We start from the raw sequence: 20,967 nt of genomic DNA, 5'->3' as shown, positions 1-20,967 counted from the left end.
ATTGTATGGTGAAATCTAGAATTAAACTCCTAACTTAAGGCTGAATTTAATAAAAAGCAAGAGGAGCAGCGTGCCAGACCCCCTTGATAGTGTGTTCGAAAATTCTATTTTATTTGCTTCTGCACTTCTCTGTCTTATGAAAGCTGACTTTTTAAAAATTAAACTTAGATTCCCAACTCTGAGACTACATTCAGCATATTTTCCTTCTCCGCTTCTTTGCTTCTATTACTCCCCAGGGCCGTCTTTGTCTCTTCCCCAGCAAGCTGACTTCCATTGCTGACCAAAATGTGATACACCAAAATTTACCATCTTTCCATGTTATTGCTTAGTTTCATTGCTCTATTCATTTTTACTATCTCCCACCAAACCCTCCCCTTTTTCTGTTTTTGTATTTCTCTTCTCTGGAGACTATTTTTTCTCTTCTTATGTCTTGTACTAAATTTCTTCTTGAAAAAAGTATTTGTACTGCTTTGTTCTCTTAATCAAGAGTCAGCCCGAGCTTTAATACATATTCTCAGGCATTGCCAGTTGACTTTACTGATTACTGAAAATCATCCATCGGTTGTTAATTCTGTACCACTGTCTCCTGGAGAGTGAGATCACTGACAAACGCCCTTACTGAGAACAGTTGGTATTGGATGGTTTAATCAGATTGTAACTATTTTTTTTTTAGATGTCCCTAAAGAATCCCTAAGTTTTTCTTTTTGGCCTCAGAAGTTTAGAGTTATAAGTTTTCTTGGAATTTATACCATTAAAGCTGGAGATCATTCTGTATTTCCTCACCTAAAGTCTCTGTGGTAACTGCTTTCCCTATATTTCTATTTTCTCATAATGCTTATAATCATTCAGTTTATAATGTTTGTAACCATAAGCATTATATAGAAATATACAGATGCTTATATAGAAATATATAGGTGCACTTATAACCAGAAGCATTATAACTGCTTTCCCTATATTCTCATTTTCTTATAATGCTTATAATCAAAATAGATTCAAATATGATCTATGCAACCTTAAAATTCATTAGGCCTGGCAGTTTTAGATATGAGGATGATCCAAAATATTGGGTGCCATGTATCTGGAAACCTTGTAGTGAAGGTTATTAAATTCTAGGGAATCACAGGACGAAATGTGGGGAGAAATTTCCAGGATGAAGAACAGATGTAATGGGGCAAGCTGATTTGTTCTTTCTTATTCTACATGTCTCTTACAAATATTGCCCTCTCTCCCACCCAAGCTTGATCATATATAGATGTTTGTGATTTTTAAAGAGGGATAAATTGGTGATGATTGTAGACTTATTTAAAAATGTGAACTAAATATCACTTAAATCAGTTCTTATGATTGATTCAAGCCACGACTTACTATAGAATGTTTGAGTTTCCTGGTTATTTCCCTCTTTTCCTTTTCTTACGCAGATCAAACACTAGGTCCCACACCTAACATTGCTGATTTCAATTGAACTTGGAAGTGTGTGTTTTACACACTGGAGGAACCTGATTACAGTGCAAAATGTCTTCACAGATAAGTGTTAATGTGGAAAATGGTGCTGTATTTTGGAAGACAACTGGAAAATGACACATGGCAAGCTTGGCAATACAGCAGTAGTGAAGCAGCTCATGATCAGACTCGGAAAGCAGCAGAGAGATGGCAGGCAGAGTGGTTCAGGCCATCTCTGATTTAGACAGGAAAGTAATGTTAAAGTGGTGTTTATACACATTTTAAAGAACACAGTGGTCCTTATGGATGGTCCTTATGGAAACATAATATGGAAGGAAAAATTTCAAAAGAAAACTCGAAGATAGACCTATAAATTGATCATTTTGTTTTCAGAGAACTTGAAGGTGAATTTGATGCTTAGTTTAGTCAAATTAGAAGTCAAATAGGGCTATCTGATTAAAATTCTGTAATGGGGCATAAGTTAGAAGTAAACTATCATTTCTATTAATCTTTCTATAAATCTAATGGTAATTTTGTGGTACTCTGATTCATAATGTACATTAAAGTATAGAAACAGAAAATATTTTTAAGAAAAAGTGATTCTCCCATTACTAATATGAAAAGGAGAATGTACAATCAATATTTGGAGGAAAATTTATCATTATGTACATATTTTATGTGTTGCGTTAAGCTGCAGGACTTCCTCTGAGAGAAAGATAAGGCCATTGGCAACTCTGGATACATGAAAAACAAAATAAAACAAGCAGACAAACAAAAACGTCTGGGAGCAAAGAAAGAAGAAACTTCTGGGATTTATCAGATAACTGTTCATTCTTGATTTTACGGGGATGCGTGGTCTTTTCAGTTGGGCTGGCTTAGGAAATTAGAAGAAAGATCATTGCTAGTTATGCTATTCCATAAGCCCAGGTTTGCATATTCTTGTACCAGTAAACAAACAATGCAGCCTCCAATACAAGCTCAGGCATGGAAAATAACTGTCATAGGATAAGAAGTCATTTAATATTTAATGATTTAATATCTTCTGTGTAATTATTTGTATGCTCAGTAGGTAAGCTCTAAATTCAAAAGTCATGAAAATTAGTCAAAAGAGGTAAATTTTAGAAGGACAATGAGAATGATGTCATCAAGAATCTGTTTCCTAATAACTGTGAGTGCAGAGAGCAGTTTTTAACATAATAATGCTGTCCTGATGGCAGGTCAACAGTAATTGTTTTATTAATAATAGGTGAAGCAATTCTGTTTTCAAGTGATATTTTAATAAACTGCTGAAATCTAGAGAATTCTTTAATTTTTATATTTATTGAGCAGGCAAAATCCGTGTGGAGTTACAGTTTTCATGCAATTAATTTCACAAAGTTCCTGTTCTTGGGCTTGTGTAGTGCAGGTTAACATCATATATTGTTGGTTTTCATGAAGGAAGATGAGAGATCATTAGTGAAAAGGTTTAGAACATCCCATGTTTAGGGAGTGTGATTATTGCATGGGAAAATAATCAATGAGTCAGGTTGATAGAGTTAAGGATAGGGAAACCTGGGTGAGACTGGGGGAGAGAAGAGACGTATTAAAGGGAAAACAGAGGCGTTGGTATTTCTGGAAGAGACAGTCTTCGTAGTCTTCAAACATTACTTCTCTCCTGCTATGTGATTGTCTAGTGTAAACACTATATTTCCCAGTCATGTGGGCAGTTAAGTGTGACTGTGTAACCATGTGTCCAAGGATTGTTCAAAGGGATGGCAGATGAAGAGATGTATGCAATGTAACATTTATGCTCTTAAAAGGAAATAAATTGCCCTCTCCTTTTTATTTCTGGCTCCTCCTGGGTGCTTCAGTGCAGGCACGGTATTGCACAACCTTGAATCATGTGGACAACCCTAAATACTGCAGAATATCCCGAGGTCAGAAGGAACCAGGTTCCTTTGATGACCTCATATGGCAGAACTGCTATGTTGCCCTGGTTTACATGCCTCAAACTGTATGCAGAAGAATGATACATTTCTGTCTAGTTTAAACCATTGTTAATTTTGGTTTTTGTTACACTATTATCTGAACCTACACCTTAACTAATGCAGCATTTAAATGTTAAGCAATTCTAGGATTTTGTCTTTCTCTAATAATAACAGCTTTCCTAAGGGCCTGGATTACAGAGAGAAGACTGGCATTCACATCTGTAGGCAGCCTTATTTTTTTTATTTTTATTTTTTATCACAAGCTGGTATCATGCAAGAATATAAAGGAAGTCCAGGAAAATAATAACAAATATTTTTCAAAAGTTCAACTCAATCTGCAAATTACTGTTGGTAACCCTCTTTTGTCTTACCATGGAAATTGACATCTAGTGATCAAAATCCGGGTATTTTTGAAACACATAAGGATGAATGTGGCAAATATAACATTTAACCCAAGTTAGGCATGAAAGAGGGCTCAACTGACAGGCAAATTTGAGACAGAAGGAAGTCAATATTGTAGGTAAACTGCGAATCTATGATATTGGCTAAACCTTTAAAAATTGAGAGGTAATAGAAAAGAACAGATAAGTAGGAAGGAGCATTTCAGAATGTTCAGAATTCTTGAAAAGAAGAAATAAGGAAAGCAAATCCAGAATCAAGAGGTGTATTAATATGCTCTGAAATCACACAATCAGGGGAGAATATTGAGGAAGAATAGTTCGGAGACAAAGAAAGAAATAGAAAAGAACCACCAAGAAGCAAGTAAAGTTAACCAGTTTCATGATTTTGTTAAAATGATTAATCTTTCTAAAATTAAGCAGGAATATGAATATGTACATCTAATGCCCAAATTTCTAAATGCCCAGATTTATAAAGACCAGTCTCCAAAAAAGGGAGCAGAGGTTCTTGGAAAATTGGGGTTGGGGCAGCAAAAATACAAGATGAACCTGCGGTATCTTGTGATGAGTAAGCAACTCCTTAAAAAAGAAAAGGGTAATAAAAGGGAAATAAAATGGTCTTGTCCATAGGACTTAAGAAACAACTTGAAAGAGCTGTCTGTAGATTAATCTGGAACCATGTGAATAACAAAATATTTATAGTATATGCATTTTAAGCCAAATAACACAATAAATATCAATGACTCTATCCTGGTATAAATTAATGTTGAATGAATAAATAAGTAAATAAACAGAGGAGAAACAACATCTCCTTACAGAAGAATTCCATTCAACAAATGTGGGAAAAAAGGGGGAATTAGAAAATCACTATTAGAGCACTACAATACTAATTGCTGCAGGCAACTTCCATAATGAATGCTGAACTGATTAGCTAGGATAAGCATGATATTTTTACAGCCACAAAGTAATTTCCCCAAAGTATTTATTAATTATTGTGATGGTTTAAAAATATTTCATAGATACTTTCATACACTTCTTTCCAGAAGATGGAGCTTAATTCTTCTCCCTGTCTATGTGGGCTGGGCTTAGTGACCTGCTTCCAATGACTAGAGCCTGCAAACAAGAAAGAAACATTAATTTTACAGTGGAAATTGCAGATACCACCTGTTCCAAATGATAAAGATTAACATCACCAGTAGTAAGATATATTGGCTTAATGTGCCCCTTAGTATGATGCGATAATTAAGGCACATCATTTCTGTGTCATTCCTTTCAGAAACTGTATAACCTTAATCTCATCATGAGAAAACAGCAGACAAATCCAAATTGAGGGGCATTTTACAAAATATGTGACCAGTATTCCTCAATGTCAAAGCTATGAAAGATAAGAAGACTCAGGAACTGTCAGAGACTGGTGAAGACCAAGACAAAAAAAAAAAAAAGACAGCTAAAGGCAATGTGATATACTGGCTTGAATCCAGAAATATAAAAAGCACATTAGCGGACTATTTGGGGAAATGTGAACAAAGTCATTTGTTAAAAATATTTTGTCAATGTTTGTTTCCAACTCTTAATAATTATACCATGAATATAAGCTGCTACATGTGCAGGATATGAGCAAAGGGTGTACAAGAAACTTCTGAATATATTATCTTTGCAATATTTTTGTAAGTCTATAATGATTTTAAATTAAAAGTTTATAAAAATAAACATTTTTAAAAATACCTATAAACACTAGGGTCAAGTGCATAATTTCTTCACACCATAGGAATCTCTAATTTCCATCTATAAATTACATGTGGGGAAGTGTTCAACTAGAATTGAAAAAAAGATCCAAATTATGCATTGTGATAGCAACGTACTTGAGTCTGGGATTCAAAATAGTACCTAATTAAATTATGAACAAAATATACAAGAAAAATACAAAAGATGTGTCGAAAAGAAAATTAGTATCCCAAATAAATAGTAATGAGTGGTTAGAGGCCGAAAAATAATTACATGTAGGCAACATCAAATTTAATTAATTTCTCAATTTAATAGCTATTATGTTCTTGCCTTGCAAGGTAAAACATTGTTTTAACAGAAAAATTTCTTAAATTTAAATGCAAGTTCTAAAGAAGATGCTGTATCATATCATGTGGAAAGTAAAATTTGAGAGAAAGTGAGGAAATGGAACTGAAGATGAAAATTGAACAAAGTAATTTTGGAGAGGAACTTTTTATATTCATTCATGACAGCATCATGGGCAACTATCCTGATAGTCATAGAATCCCTTCATCTCTAAAATGTATCATCTAGTCTGAAGACAGCAGCCATGAATGTGGCAGTAATGATATTGAATACTGAATTGAAACGTGACTTTATGACAACTTTTAGAGACAGTACACATGATAGGTTGAATTATTGCCATGGTGCCTTACTCCTCCCTTTTCCACATGACTTTGTTGCTTCTTCCATCAGAGGCAGAAATATTATAATTCCCTGCGTAAAGCTTTCCTAGGCCAATTTAATATTAGAAAACTTAACAGAAGCAAAGCCTTGAAGTATGTTTGTGCCTTAGGGCTTGCTCTCTTACGTGTTGGGGATGCATGATAAGAATGTGGCCCCAGCTGGTGCACTGGTCCCAAAAGGATGAGAGGCACGTGGTGCAGATGTGGATTCTATCTAGAACTTAGAGAGAAGCCCTGAGGTGCCCAGCTCACATCAACCAAACCCCAGCCAACTCACACACATAAATGAGGACAATATTATTATATAAAGCTATGGAGAGTTTTATGGTGGCTTGTAATGTAGATTTATTATGGTAATATGTGACTGTTACAGAAAGTTAGAATTGGTGTCTTCTTGCTTTAGTTTTGACTTGGATTCAAATAAGGAGATCAAACTCCAAAGTGTATAATGTAAAAATCACTGTAGGGAGATACTATTAGAAATATGTCCTAGGACACTTGAACAGCTGTACTTGGTATATAGCATATCATATATATATATTTATATATGTATAAAGTATACTTTATATGAGTATATTCTACATATTAATATATTACATAGTAATTATATTCTATGATATATTAATATATCATGTATAAGTGTATGGTATATATTAATATAGAGTATATATTAACATATATTACTATTGATATATTTATATATAATATATAATACATATATAAATATTTAATATATTTTCTATAATATATAATCTATGTGATATGAAATATATAATCTATTAATATTACATATTATAAAAATAATGCATTATATTATATATTTGTGATATATAAGATGTATATTTATAATATCTAAATGTATATTATATTTATAATATATTTATATTTATATATATTTATAATATATACTATATAGTATATAATATATATAACATATAATGTATCTATACTATATATTATATTATACGTAACATAGAATGTATCCATAATATATAATATATTCAGAATGTATAACATGTATGATATATAATATATATTAACATTGCTTTAACAGAATAATTTATTAAATTTAAATGTAAGTTCTAAAGAAGATGCTATATCATGTAGAAAGTAAAGTTTAAGAGAAAGTGAGGAAATGGAACCCAAGATGAAAATTTAGCAAAGTAATTTTGGAAAATAGCGTATCTATATTTTATATTTTATGGTGGATTGTAATGTAGATTTATTATGGTGATAGGTGACTGGTACAGTTACATATGTCACATTTATACTATGTTATAATATATATAGTATATATTTGCTATGTTATAATACATATCTATAGTATATAATATATATTATAAATAAAATATATATCATATATTTATAATATATTGTATATTTTAAATAATATTATATAATATATATTTATAATGTATAACATATAAATGTTATACAACATATTTATATTTATTTATGATATGTAATACTGTAGATATATAGTATTCACAATATATAGCATATTATATATAATATATAATATATATTATAGAATATATAAGTATAATCTATAACTAATGTATACTTATATACTCTATAATATATATTATATATACTCTAATGTAATACATAATATATATATAATGTAGAGTATACTTATATAGATAAAATGGCAAAAAGTCAGGGTTTATGAGGAGATCTTATGAAGCTGTGCCATGAACCCCATTCCTCTGCTTCTTGCATGTCCCTCCCCGAGTCAGTCCTGTAGTTTTTAATGGAAGTAAGTTATGACATATGCTGATGTGTAGGGTTTTGTGCAATAGAATCTCCTAAAAGGACAGGAATTAGAGAACCTGGGTAACACATTCATGTTGAGGGCTAGAGTTTGGAAGGCATGGAAAGCTTCTAGGCATGGAATAGAGATGCAATCACTCAGGTCAAGGGATCTTCAAGGGTCTGACTAGACCATAAGTTGGGAATAGGTGTGAGGGGGAGGAAAGACAAAGGAGAAGATGACAAACAGCTTCTTTCAGTCTCCAGGCTTTCAGCCTCAGGCACGTCTGATTTTAGGAATGGGCGAGACAAGATTTAAAGCTTTTATATATCAATATATTTATTATATGTTGGAACACACCTCTTACTTATTGAGTAGAAACTCTACTAATGACTGAAAGTTACCATAGTACTTATTGTAGTATAACAGATGAAAATTGCATTATGTTGGACTAACTCAATAAATTGCTTCATTTTTTTTGTTGCACAAAAGCTGATATTTCACTTTTTTATACTGAAAATTGTTCATGGTATGCTTTCTTTAAAAACATCTGTGTTATATATTTCTGAAAGTGAAATGGCTTTAGCCAGTTACATATACTGAATAAAAAGTTAAGTGGCTAAATATACTGAGTGGTTATGAATTTCTACTGTGTATTCACACCTTCTTTTCAATATAAAAAAGTTTTAAATAACTTTTTTACAATAAGAACATTTTATTTCACAGAATCAGGGTACATTTTACTGAAGAACTATATGAATGCATAGATATCATTTAAAACATTGGATATATATTGTTCTATTTTACATATTCTGTTTATAAATCAAGAAACAATGTGGAGAATATCCTAAAATAGATTAAAATGATGCAATGGAATAATAATACTTTTAGAAGATACCAGGAGAACATAGAACTCATTTAGTCCATTTAAAAATATAAATTGTATTGATGAGGCTATTTGAGCCTCTAATAAAAAGAGATAAAGTGGAAGAGATTTTTAAGGTCATGTCCAGAATATACATAATACTTGGCCTTCTAGCCCTTCTCTCTTTTCATTATACTATGCAGTAGTGTCTAACTTACAAATTATTCTCAAGGCATTTCTTTAAAAAGAAATGTGCATTCGAGTGTAGTTTATAACACACTGGGGATAATGCTAAAGTGAACAATTTACTATTATTAAAAATAATTGGATCGATATCAGTTTGAAGTAACAGAACCGTTCTAAACATCATACTTAAGCTATATTACATAAAATAAATATGTAAATTATACATAAATACATGCATATATGTTCTATAAAATATTCCACTGTTGCTTTTACATTGTTAAATTCTCAACAATTATTTAAATTCATTACTAAATATTATCCATGAATTCTTGAGAAATAAAAAATCCAATGTTGTTGTTTTCTTTCCATAACAAGAAAGAAAATTATTATTTCTGGAAAAATCATATCCATAATCTTGGTGATAGATTACTGAAAATGTATTTGCCAGTTACAGGTCTTTGTTTCTTTTTTGAAAAAGGAAAGAGAGAGAAAGAGGGAAAGAAGAAAGAAAAGAAAGAAAAAGAGAAAGGAAGGAAGGAAGGGAGAAAAGAGGATCGGTTCTCTCCACTTCTTCCTAGAGACTTAAGTAGGGGAAGGGAGGAGACACAGAGAGCAATTCTTTTTTTTTTTTTTTGAAAGAAAGAAAGAAAGAGAAAGAGAAAGGGGGAGAGAGAACAGGAGTCTTGCTCTATTGTCCAGGCTGGAATGCAATCTAAAAATAGGTATTAAAAACCTCTTTTATGCCGATAATTGTGCTTAACAGCAGAGATAAGAAGGAATAAAGGAAGAAAATAACAAACAAACAGCCAACCAATATTTCATTTAAGTCTGTGAAATGCTATGCAAATGCTGAAAAGTGATTTACTTCCAATTAAGTGGTCACTTTCAACAAAGGTGTAATGTGATACTGAGAAAAATGTATGTTCTGTGAAGAATTCTATAAATATTCACTGAGTTTACTTGTGCAAGGTCTGAGTTCTAATCATAGATGTCCCTGTTAATTTTCTGTCTCATTGATCTGTCAAATATTAACAATGTGGTGTCATAGTCTCCCACTATTATTGTGCGGGAGTCCAAGTCTCTTTATAAGCCATTAAGAACTTGTCTTATGTATCTGGGTGTTCCTATATTGGGTGCATACATATTTATGATCATTGACTCCTGTTGTTGCATTAATCCTTTTACCATTATGTAATGACCTTCTTTGTTTCTTTTAGTCTCTGTTACTATTAAAGTCTATTTTGTCAGAGACCAAAGTTACAACTCCTACTTTTTTTTTTTTTTTTTTTGCTCTCCATTTGATTGGTGAGTCCTACACCAATCCTTTTTTGAGTCTTTGTGTGTCCTTGCTTATGAGATGGATCTGGATACAGCATACTGATGTGTTTTGACTTTTTATTCAGTTTGCGTGTCTGTGTCTTTGATTGGGGCATTTAATTCATTTAAATTTAGGATTAATATTGATATTTGTGAGTTTAATATTGTCGTTTAGTGCTAGCTGGATATTTTTCCCATTAGTTGGTAGAGATTCTTCATTATGGAGATACTCTTTACCTATTGGTAAATTTTTGGGATGACTGATACTGGTTGTTCCTTTCTGTGTATAGTGCTTCTTTCAGAAGCTCTTGTAAAGCAGGCTTGGTGGTGATGAAAGCTCTAAGTGCTTGCTTGTTCTTGAAAAATTTTATTTTTCCTTCATTTATGAAGCTTAATTTGGCTGGATATGAGATTCTGGGTTGAAAATTCTTTTTTTGAGGATATTGAATATTGACCCCCACTCTCTTCTAGTCTGTAGGGTTTCAGCTGAGAGATCTGCCATGACTCTGATAGGCTTTCCTTTATGGGTAACCTGACCTTTCTCTCTAGCTGCCCTTAAAATTTTCTCCTTTATTTCAACACTGGTGAATCTAACGATTCTATATCTTGGGGTTGCTCTACTTGAGGAATATCTTTGTGGTGTTCTCTGTATTACCTGGAGTTGAGTATTGTCCTACCTTACTAGGTTAGGAAAGTTTTCCTGAATAATATCCTGAAGAATATTTTCCAGCTTGGATTCATTCTCTTCATGACATTCAGGTACACCTATCAAATGTAAGTTAGGTCTTTTCACATAGTCCCATATTTCTTGGAGACTTTGCTCATTCCTTTTTACTATTTGTACTCTAATCTTGTCTTCTCATTTCATTTCATTAAGTTGGTCTTCGACCTCTGATATCCTTTCTTCTGCTTGATCAATTCAACTGTTAAAACCTGTGCATACTTCGTGGAGTTCTCATATTGTATTCTTCAGTTCCACTAATTCATTTATATTCCTCTCTAGATTGCCTAGTCTTGTTAGGATTTCATCAAACCTTTTTTTCGAGGTTCTTAGTTTCTTTACATTGGGCTAGAAAATGTTCTTTTAACTCACAGAAGTTTCTTATTATCCACCTTCTGAAGCCTAATTCTGTTAATGGAACACTGGTTCTCCATCAGGCCTTGTTCCCTTGTTGATGAGGAACTGTGATCCCCTGCAGAGGGAGAGGTATTCTGATTTTGGATATTCTCAGCCTTTTTATGCTGGTTTCTTCCCATCATTGTAAATTTATCCACCTGTCGTCTTTGTAATTACCAACTTTCAAGTAAGGTCTCTAAGTGGACGTCCAACTTATTGATTCCCAGCACCGGAATCTGAGCTACCCACTAGCCGGCTGAAACAGTGGTGTTAAGATTCGTGGTGGTGCTTTTCTGCCCAGAAATCTCCGGTCTGGCTTCCTTCTTGAGTCCCTTTTTCAATCAGCTGAATAGGCAACTCCTGGAGTTCCAAACGTCAACCAAAAGGGGACCCAGTACCGTTTACTCTGCAGTAAGAACCGCCGCACCGGGGTGCCTGCAAAACCACTGTGCCAGCCACAAGAGTTGCACTGGTGACCCGTGGGGCTCCTCTGCTGGGAATCTCCTGGTCCGTGAACAACAAAAATTCATCTGAAAGTGTGACCTCCTCTTGTTCTCTGTGCTTTCACTAGGAGCTACAATCCTGAGCTGCTAGTAATCAGCCATCTTGGATCTCTCTCCTCAGGTCTTTATTATTTTCAGTGGTCATTTTAAAGCAATATTCAAGTGACCCTGCTTGTGAAGTCAGTTTCAGAGAAGCAAATCTCAGAGACTTTTGTACTTATGACTCACCTGTGCCTTGCTTCATTGAGTTAGGAACTTACATCATATGTCGTTAATTGGGTCATGGAAAGAAAGACTGGTCCTTTCTCTACAACCTAAGTAAGTAAATCTTGAGTTGTGAAAAAAGAATTTTTGAATGGCTCCAATACACCAGAAACTCCTCAGCACTCCACCTGTATCCTAGTAAGAAGAAAGAACAAAGGACAAAGAGGAGAGAACAGCAAGAAAAGTTTTTTTAAAGGAAAGGAAGAATATGTGTTCAGGAAAACAATAATCTTGTTTAGGAGAGGATCAGCACTTTCCAGAAGTAAATTAGAACCCACATTACCCTCCACTGCTAACCTGAAGTCATAAATTAAAAGAAACAAACAACCAACCAAAAAAATAGTAGTTTGGGGTTAGTTTGCTTTTGATGGTTGATTCTGGGTTACTGAAAATTTGATTTTAAACATATTTGTTACTATGTTCATGAATTTAAAAAGAATTTAGAGATTCTGGAAATAGATACGTTGCTCTTAAACAAATGCAAAATCATTTCTACAAGTAACTTTTATATGATTTATGTAAAGTATGTCAATATAATTTGGTACAGGTCAAATTATGACACCAGGTCACTCATTCCCCTTGTCTGAATTTCTGTTCATTACCAATGATTAATCTAGGAAGGGTGTTGAGGAGTCTGATAGATGTTGGCAAGCATTCTAGAAACTGTGATGCATTAAAATTTCCAAATAGATCATAGAACATCTCCATAGGTGGTGCGCTTTATGAAGAGGTAATGGTGGGGAAATGTTTGGAGAATGACTGGCTTTAGGTGAAATTCTGCCAAAATACACAAGAAATAAAACAAGTGGATCTTTGAGTATAGATTCATTCGGCATATTGCTATGTGTGCCATTATATTTTTCTTGGATTATTCCATATGAAGTTATTTTGAGTTCAGAGCCAAGGACGTGTTCTTTAGCAATGCTTAGATGGTGACCCATTTGACATTTATACCAGTTGCTTTCACAAGGTAATAGAGTAGATGCTAAAAATTTCCTGAACCGCAAATATTAACCCAAATTCCTTTTCTACCATTATTGCTTCATTCATTTGGATTATCAAGACTATAGCAGCTTCAAAATCTCCTGATTAAAATGCACTTTGGAGAGGTGTTTCGCCATCAACTAAACTGGCAGCTAACTGGAATACTCTATGCCAAAAATACTCCCAGCATCTGTGGAAATAAGTGCTTCCTTGAGAGGGCTCTGGATGGCTCATCCACAGGTACCACCACAACGTGAACTTCACTTGGCTTTTGTCTCAATGAGTTAAAAATCTTGAACACATCATAGGCATTCAAAAATTATTTAAAATAATTAATAATAAAAGAAAAGCAAATATAAATAAATGTGGGTGGAAAGTAGAGGCAGGAATCCAGAGAGAAGTCCAAGATGGCAGATTACATTGGAAACTTTCTAGGCCTGTGGCCATAAGGATACAATCCCACTGTGAGATGGTAAAGAGACTGCTGTTAGATTCTCTTTACACTTGAGCAAACTTGTTCCCTTCAAAGCCTGTCAATTTTTGTCTCATAGTCTAGTTTCTAAGTGGCTTGTGTTCAATGTGAACCAAGTTCCCATGATTCTGAACCTGGAATTGTGTCCCCTGGAAAGAATCATAATTAAATTTGTGCAGCTATTCTGATAGTAATTAAAGTTAGTCATTCATATTCAATTCTATTTCCAAATGAATCTTTCATCACTTTCATCTGCATTTTTCAGATTTTTATGATGAAAAAGTTTCTGATATGATAAATTATGACTCTCAGGAAAATTGTTCTTTGTAAAATATACTCTTTCCTAAAGCAACATTTACAATTTAAAACTGGCTAAATAGAAGTGTGTGTGTGTGTGTGCGTGCACGCATGCATATGCATGCATGTACATGAAACTTTAAAAATATTTTTGTCAATTTTTAATGGGATTTTTTTTCTTTTGCTGGAGTTAACTTTCTCATAGATTCTGATAGTAGATCTTTGTCAGATGCATAGTTTATGAATACTTTCTCCCATTCTGTAGCTTGTCTGTTTATTCCATTGACAGCTTCTTTTACTGTGCAGAAGCTCTACATTTTAGGTTCCCCTTGTCAATTTTTGTATTTGTTGCAATTGCTTTTGAGAACTTAGTCATACATTCTTTTTAAAGGCCAATGCCCTGAATGGAGTTTCCTAGGTTTTCTTCTAGGATTCTTAGAGTTTGAGGTCTTACATTTAAATCTCCATTCCATCTTAAGTTAATTCTTATATATGGTGAAAGATAGGGGTCCAGTTTTATTCTTCCACAAAGCCTGCTATCCCAGCACATTTATTGACTAGGGAATCTTTTCTCTATTGCTTATTTGTATCAAATTTGTGGGAGATAAGATGGCTGTAGATATGCAGCTTTATCTCTGGGTTCTTTATTCTGTTTGATTGGTTTAAGTGTCTGTTTTTACACCAGTACCATGCTGTTTTGGTTACTGTAGTTTTGCAGTATAGTTTGAAGCCAGGTAATGTGATGCCTCCTGATTTGTTATTTTTGCTCAGGATTACTTTGGCTATTTTGGCTCTTTTTTGGTTCCATATGAATTTTAGAATGTATTTTCTAGTTCTGTGAAAAAAATTACTCTGGTACCTTGAAAGGTGTAGTGTTGAATCTATAGATTGCTTTTAGCCAAATGCCATTAAAAAATATTTTTTTCCAATCCAGGAGCTTGGAAGGTTTTTCCATTTCTTTGTTTCATTTTTATTTCTTTCAGCAGTATTTTGCAGTTGTCTATGTATAGATCTTTTACTTCCTTGGTTAGATGTTGACCCATTTGACCCAGCAATCCCATTACTGGGTACATACCCAAAGGATTATAAATCATTCTACTATAAAGACACATGCACACATATGTTTATTGTAGTACTATTCATGATAAGAAAAACTTGGAACCAACACATAAAAACCTAGGTTAATTTTTTTTGGCAGTTTTATAAATGGGATAGCCTTCTTGCTTTGGCTCTCAGCTTGCATGCACATTATTGGTGTCTAGAACTGGACTCCTTCCTTATGCCTTACACAAAAATTAACTGAAGATGTATTAAAGACTTAATGTATTAGGACCCCTAACCATAAAAACCCAAGAAGAAATCCTAGGCAGTACCATTCAGGACATAGGCATGGGCAAATAATTCCTGATTAAAACACCAAAAGCAACAAAAATCAAAATTGATAAATGGGATCTAATTAAACTAAAGAGCTTCTGCACAGAAAAAAACAAAAAACTATCATCAGAGTGAGCAGGCAACCTACAGAATGGAAGAAAATTTTTGCAATCTTATCCATCTGACAAAGAGCTAATATCCAGAATCTACAGGGAACTTAAACAAGTTTACAAGAAAAAAACAACCCCATCAAAAAGTGAGTAAAGGATATGAACAGACACTTCTCAAAAGAAGACATTTATGTGGCCAAAAAACATATGAAAAGTTCATTATCACTGCATTAGAGAAATGCAAATCAAAACGACAATGAGATATCATCTCATGCCAGTTAGAATGGCAATCATTAAAAATCAGGAAACAGATGCTGGAGAGGATGTGGAGAAATAGGAACACTTTAACACTGTTGGTGGGAGTGTAAATTAGTTCAACCATTGTGGAAGACAGTGTGGCAATTCCTCAAGGATCTAGAAATAGAAATACCATTTGACCCAGCAATCCCATTATTGGGTATATGCCCAAAGTATTATAAATCGTTCTATTATAAAGACACATGCACATGTATGTTTATCATGGCACTGCTTACAATAGCAAAGACATGGAACCACCCGAAATGCCCGTCAATGAGATACTGAATAAAGAAAATATGGCACCTATACCCAATGGAATACTATGCAGCCATAAAAAAGGATGAGTTCCTGTCCTTTGCAAGGACATGGATGAAGCTGGAAACCATAATTTTCGGCAAACTAATGCAGGAACAGAAAACCAAACACTGTATGTTCTCACTCATAAGTGGGAGTTGCACAATGAGAGGGAGGGGAACATCATACACCATGGACTGTCAAGGGGTGGGGGACTAGGGGAGAGATAGCATCAGGAGAAATACCTATTGTAGATGACTGGTTGATGAGTGCAGCAAATCACCATGGCACGAGTATGTGTATACATATGTAACAAACCTGCATGTTCTGCACATGTATCCGAGAACTTAAAGTATATATATGTACATATATAAACTGCTGATTTTTGTACATTGATTTTTGCATCCTGAAACTTTATTGAAGTCCTTTATCCGGAGCCTTTTGGTAGAGTCTTTTAAATTTTTAAAAATTTTTAATTTTGTGGGTACATAGTAGGTGTATATATTCATGGGGTATCTAAGATGTTTTGATACAGGTATGCAATGCATAATAATTATATTCTGGGAAATGCGGTATCCATCCCCTCAAGCATTTATTCTTTGTTTTACAAACCATCTAATTATACTTGCTATTTTAAAAAGCACAATTAAATTATTATTGATTATAGTCACACTGTCATGCTATGAACTGCTGGGTCTTATTCAGTCTTTCTAACTATATTTTTTTATAGCCATTAACCATCCCCACCTTTCCCTCACTCCCTCCACTACCCTTCTCAGCCTCTGGCAGCTGTTCTTCTACTTTCTATGTTCATGAGATCAACTGATTTGATTATTTTTAGATCCCACAAATAAGTGAGAACATGATATTTTTGTGGTCTGGCTTATTTCACTTAACATAATGACCCTCATTCCATCCATGTTGCAAATGACAGGATCTCATTCTTTTTTACGGTGGACTCTTTAGGGTCCTCTTGGTATAGCATCATACCACTAGTGAAAAGAGATAAATTGACTTCTTTTCCTATTTGGCTGCCTTTTCTTTCTTTTGCCTGATTGTTCTGGCAAGGGCTTTCAGTACTGTGTTGAATACACTTATGATATAAGTGATATTCTTGTCTTATAATGCATGTGGATATACTTGTTTCTCCCTGGTTCTCAAAGGGAATAATTCCAGTTATTGCCCATTCAGTATGATATTGGCTGTTGCATTTTCAAAGATGGCCTTTTCTATTTTGAGATTTGTTCCTTCTATGCCTAGTTTCCTGGGGGATTTTATCATGAAGGGACGTTGGATCTTACCAAAAGCTTCTTCTGTGTCTATTGAGATGAGCATATATATACATAGTTTTTAAAAAAATTTTCTTTATGTGGTAAATCATATTTATTGATTTGCATATGTTGAAATGACCCTGTATCTCAGAAATGACGCTTCTGGAAGGAAGAAATACAAGTGGCCAACAAACATGAAAACATGTTCAACATTACTAATCATTAGAGAAAGGCAAATCAAAACCACAATGAGAGGTGTCATTTCCATCTAACATCAGTCAGAATGACTACTATGAAAAAGTAAAAATATGTATATATAAAATGAAAAAAAACCACCTACCTGTTGGTAAGGCTGCAGAGAAAAGAGAACCCTTACACACTGTTAGTGGAAATGTAAATCAACTTAGCCACTGTGGAAAGCAGTTGGGAGATTTTTCAGAGAACTTAAAATAGAACTACTATTCAACCAACAATCCAATCACTGGGTTTATACCCAAAGGAAGTAACTCGTTCTTCCAAAAAGACACATGCACACATATATTCATCACAGTACTATTCACAATAGCAAAGACATGGAATCAGCCTAGGTGCCCATCAGTAGTGGAATGGATAAAGAAAAGGTGGTACATATGACCTGGGGAATACTATGCAGCCATAAAAAAGAACTGACTTGTGTCTTTTTGAGCAACATGAATGCAGCTGGAGGCCACTATCCTAAGCAAATTAATGTAGGAACAGAAAACCAAGAACCACATGTTTTCACTTGTAAGTAGAATCTAAGCAATGTGTTCTTAAGGATATAAAAAATGGCAAAAATAGACACTAGGAACTGCTAGAGGGGTGTGGGGAGGTGTCAGGGCAAGCATTCATAGTACCCAATAATATGCTAATTATTGGGTACTATGCTAAGTACCTTGGTGAAGGGATTAATAGTACCCCAGACCTCAGCATCAGACAATACACCCAGATGGCAAATCTGCACATGTACCCTCTGAATCTAAAATAAAAGTTGAAAAAAATCTGGCTGAATATTGCTTTTACATTTTAATCGCTGGAATAAAAAAGTGAAAGTTGCTGTATCAGTATTTGCTCATCCACTGATTTCTTTATGTCCTGCTCATGGTTTTGACATTACGGTCAATAAATATTGCTTCAAAGAAATAATAAAAATGCACATTTAGTTTTATTTTAGAAAGTACTATAATGTAAGCATGTTGCCTTATCTCATTTTTGAAGTTATCCTTCGCTTAATCATTTTATTTATATTCTTGGAAGGCAATATTGCTAAAAAGGTTTTTGGCAGGAAATTATTGAGTCAAAATTTCCAAAAATGAATATTGCATCATTCATTTTATGAACTTTGCATTCTGAAGGTTCAGCATCATTTTGGGCTTCTTTGAAAATCATGTAAATACTTCTACTACTTTTAAGGATTTATAAAATCAACGAATATCTTAATAAAATATCTGTTTAAATTTCAAAACTGGATGGTAAATGAACCGCAGTAATTTTCCAATGTCAGTTTTCTTTTAAGCATCTCTTTCATCTTTGTTCTCATTTTACATGTTTTAAATATAGATGTTATTGCTAATCAGATGCATTCAGTATTTCAAAGTGATTTGTTTTTTCAATATAAACACATATTTTCATTGATTTTTAAATTCCAGAATGGGATTAAATAGAAACAAGGGGTGTTTATTTGTCTGGAACTTGCAGATTATACAATTTGGAACCTGGAATAATGATTTCCTCATGGTGTTAATATCATAAATAATCACTTTACTTAAGAAGTCTCTGTGGCAAATTGAAATCAGAAAATGCATTGTTTATTGGCAACGGAACTGATATTGGTGTTATTTCTGCTCTTTCCCTTTCTTACTTGTTTTTGTTTTTGTTTGGTCCTGGTGAATTTGCTAATGTTTAGATAATGTCATGGAAAGTAGATAGGTACCACAGGGGATCTTTTGATAATAAATATTTTTAAATTACAGAATAATAAACTGGAAAATGTCCAGGTCCCCTAAGGGTATTGCTGAGATGCAGATTCTGATTCAGTAGTTTTGGACTAGGATCGGAAGTTCTGTATTTCTAATAAGTTCCCACATGGCGTGGATGCAGCTGATCACTATGCTGGGTAGGAAGGCCAGAGAGGCTGGGAAGTAGAATTAGATTTTTTCTAAGATAGGGGTTCTTAATTTTTTTACATCAGTCATGGAGTTCTTTGACAGGCTCCTGAAGCCCATAAGCCCTTTTCAAAATAAGGCAATACAATCTGTCAAAAATAAGATTACAAAATAAGCAATCATATAGAAATACCAGTATCAAATTATTTTTGGAAAACTATGTCATATAATAGTGTATGTGTTTGCTATTAACATTAAGTAACAAGACCTAACAAAAGATCCAGTGATTCCTGTAATTTGAAAAGAGTGATATTTCAGCTGGGTGTGGTGGCTAACACTTTTAATCCCAGCACTTTGGGAGGCCAAGGTGGGTGTATTACTTGAGGCCAGGAGTTCAAGACCAACTTGGGCAACATGGTGAAACCCCATCTCCACTAAAAATACAAAATTAGCCAGGCATGATGGCACATGCCTGTGACCTGAGAATTGCTTGAACCCAGGAGATGGAAGTTGCAGTGAGCTGGAACTTGCACTCCAGCCTGGGGGACAGAGTGAGACTCTGTTACATCCCCCACACCCAACAAAAAAGTGATATTTTATGATATCTGAAGCTACCATATTAGGATATGACAATATTTGTGATTTCTATGTATGACAAATGCGTAGGACCACTGTAGTTCATTGCTCACATTCATAATGAGAAGAAATGCCATATTTTAGTTAGTAGTTAATGAAAATAAAAATGCTAATTTCTTCTAAGCCAGTGCTCTAATTTCCTTTGCAGCAGTAAATTTCATGGTTTGTAACCAACACATATATCGGATTTGCTTTGTATAATTTATGAATTACTAAATATAGAAGCAAAAGCTTGACTTATTTATACCATTTAATCAATGACCCTTCACTCTTGCTGTTTTATCTTTTTATACTTTATTTTTATAAATATTTATTAAATATGTGACTACGTATTTTTAAATGTACATGTCACATTTGGAAAATCACAATATAAGAAGTCAAAACACACATGACATTTTAAAAAGTGTAGTGATAATTCATGCTTAAAACAATATTTTTTTAAAAAATTAGCCATAAGTTGGCCAGGTGTGGTGGCCTACTCCTGTAATCCAAGTACTTTGGGAGGCCAAGACGGGCAGATCATGCGGTCAGGAGTTTGAGACCAACCTGGTCAATATGATGAAACCCTGTCTCTACTAAAAACACAAAAATTAGCCAGGCATACTGCCATGTACTTGTAGTCCGAGCTACTCAGGAGGCTGAGGTGGGAGAATTGCTTGGACCCGGTAGGCGGAGGTTGCAGTGAGCGAAGATTGCGCCACAGTACTCCAGCTTGGGTGATAGAGTGAGACTCCATCTAAAAAAAAATTAGCCATGTATTAGATGTTTCAACTTCTGAAGTGTATATCATAATAAAAATAAAATCAATACTAAGAAAACTATAAAATAAAGTACAGGGATTACTATGGA

Source organism: Callithrix jacchus, chromosome 2 (assembly GCF_049354715.1).
Source record: "Callithrix jacchus isolate 240 chromosome 2, calJac240_pri, whole genome shotgun sequence".
Lineage (NCBI taxonomy): Eukaryota > Metazoa > Chordata > Mammalia > Primates > Cebidae > Callithrix > Callithrix jacchus.
This window is presented reverse-complemented; position numbering follows the sequence as displayed.